Source organism: Limulus polyphemus, unplaced genomic scaffold (assembly GCF_000517525.1).
Source record: "Limulus polyphemus unplaced genomic scaffold, Limulus_polyphemus-2.1.2 Scaffold769, whole genome shotgun sequence".
Lineage (NCBI taxonomy): Eukaryota > Metazoa > Arthropoda > Merostomata > Xiphosura > Limulidae > Limulus > Limulus polyphemus.
The window spans coordinates 386,771-389,772 of NW_013666379.1; positions in this window are offsets into that span (position 1 = coordinate 386,771).

A 3,002-nucleotide genomic window follows, 5' to 3' on the forward strand; every position below is an offset into this window, starting at 1 on the left:
AGTTTGTAAAATTTTTGTATATAAATCATTGTGTGTAATAACTATTTGTAATAACTGTTATTGTAAATTGTATTTTTGTGCATCTATTAAAACGTATTTGTGTTAAAAACGAAAATTGTGTGTCTCAGTCTTGTTGGCAAATATCGTAAATTGACTATATATCGGCTTTTACTGAACTGCTAAATTCAAAGTTTAATTTAACTACTAAATTTAAATTTATCAGTTAACTCAATTTCAGGCTATTTGAAATTCTAATACGTAACATATCAATTGTTCAAACAACAAAATCGTGTCATTGAAGCAAATACTGATGATATTGTAGGGTAGTATACCAGGCCCCTCACGAGCCAGTGTGGGGTATTTTTGTTGAAAACAAAACTACCCAATCTGGTTTTCTTAATTTGAACTGAAATTTTTTGGACACTTTTATTGGCTAAAAAGAAAGCATTTCCTGCACTATTTTATCGTTGGGGCTGCGAAAAGTGATTTGAAGTGGTAAGGTGACTGAAATCTGTCAGCGCATCACGAGCTTAATGGCCAAGCACAAGAAACATGGAAGTCTTCAAATGACATGCAGAGGTATTCATGAACTGTGTAAAACCACCTTGGTAGATATTGTGCAGCAAGCCGAGTACAATATTTTGCCTGTAGCTGCTTTCAAAGCATTCCTGTTTGCTCATCCTACTACTGACTATCGTGATGCTTCGACCTTCCCTACCGAATCGCAGGTGAAATCGTTCGTAACTCAATTGAAAGCTAAACATAAAAAGGTGAGAGTAGAAGCATAAAAGGTTGGCATTTGCTTAATTAATGATGCTGAGAATGCGGATTTATTGATATATACTGAATTTACTCCCAGCTGGTAGACCCTAGGACTAGCTAGTATGGAGACTTGAGGATGCTGTATTTCATTTAAACATTTATAAATTAACAAACGAAAGCTTGAATCGAAAAGATACCTCCAGAAACCACCTTCTTTGGAAGTTTCCGGATTTAATTTACTTTTAATATTCAACAAATTGTAGTTTAAAGACACCCCTTGGCTCCTGAGGGAAGTGATAAAACAAATTATAGTGTAAAAACACCCCTTGGCTCCTGAGGGACGTGATAAAACAAAGTACAGCTTAGTTTACACATGAGAATACAGAAATAGCCAAAACTGGCAATAACTATACAGGTGACGAGCCCCAGAATGAGCTTACTCCTTCAAGTCATAATCATGGTAAAAAATCCTTAGAAATATATTGATGTTTAAGGAATAATCCTAATATAGAACTAAACAAAAATATAAATCGTTAACATCTCTTGAACAGGCACAGTTACTCCATTTTCTGAGAAAGTCATTCCTTTTCACTTCTCCCTGGTTTTACTTTAACATTGTTATCTATTGGACTGGTATATGTATGACACATATTTTTTTTTACAATCACAGTAAACTTTAAATAGACTGCATAATAACTATGAACTATCAGACTTTGTGACTATAATTATATCACGTGGACATATGACTCTGGAGTCTAACATAGTTCCGAAATTTAAGAAATAATGCTAAATTTATTTTCAAATTAAGGTTTCCCTATTTTTATTACAAAGCCACTCATTGATTTAAAGACAGCGTGACCAGAGTTACAATCTGAAATTACCAGTAAGTACATGTCTGCACATGTTTTCACTATTCTGACTGATGATGATAACCTGTATTTTGCTATACATTGAATAAAATATTTTTTGATGAGTTTTTGATAACCAGTATTCTAGTCAATTGGTCAAAATGATTGTTTTTATTTCACAGTGCCCATATGTTTAGTTATTTTTACACACACACACACAAATGCGGATCAAATGTGATTTTAAAAATATTTTTATACGATTTATTTTAATGTCTTTAATAACCAGTTAGAAGAACAGTCGCTATAGAATTTCACAGTGTCAAATCAAATTTGTTAACGATACTTAAGATGAACAACATTGTTTATTTATAACACAAGGGTACACATATAAACGTTTCGGAACTCAAAAGATTCCATCTTCAGTATCTAAAGCAAAATAAAAGAAGTACATCATTCCTAAGTAAGTAACTAAAATACATAGCTATAATAACAGCAATTTAATCAAAACTACAACAACATAAAAATTAAATGATTAACCAACAAAATACTGTACATATTAGAAAATGTACAATTTAAACGAAGATTGCATGTTGTTCAGTGTTGGTGAAAGTTGTTTGATGTGGAGAGTTTCTTTAATCAGTAATTACAGATCAGTGTTGGCGTTGCAAAGGATGTTGAAATTTGATAGGTTAAGTTCGTGTCCTGTTTCTTCACTATGTTGGTGTATAGAGAAAATACAGGGGTTACTCGACTTTTTTGTGTCTCCGAACACATCTATTGCAAATATGTGAAATAATTACCATCTTCTCCTCTTTTCTTTTTTTTTTTTTGGATGGGGGGGAGGAACTTTTCATTGTTTTCTTCTGCAACGCATTTTTTCATTTCTAATGTTTAAAGGCACAATTTTTTAAATAATTTAATGTCAAATATATTGGCATCAAGACTAGAAGAAGGTTAAACAATATGTATACATACACCTGATATATCTTTCGCGCATTGAAGCTTCAACAATTTATTGAAAACTATTAATTTCCATACCAGTGGTATTTTTATTCACAAAAACTCAAGACTGGCGTGGCCTATTAGTTAGTATGTCCTTACTGTAAATTCGAAGATTCACGATTCATAGAAATACATTCCACAACTTGAGGCCGTAAGAACGGCATAATAGTAACGGTCAGATAAGAGTAGCCCAAGAACTGGCAGTGAGGTCTATCTGACCCCAAACGACTTTATTTGATATCCACTAATTTTCGTATATTTTGTGACAATTTCAGTTGTTTTGTCCTACTTAACATAACATTTTTTATGCAGTAACATCCTTGTTCAAATTAAGTGGTTTGTTCTCTAAAAACAACCTTTGAGTCTGTATGACCCTATTAAAAATCACTC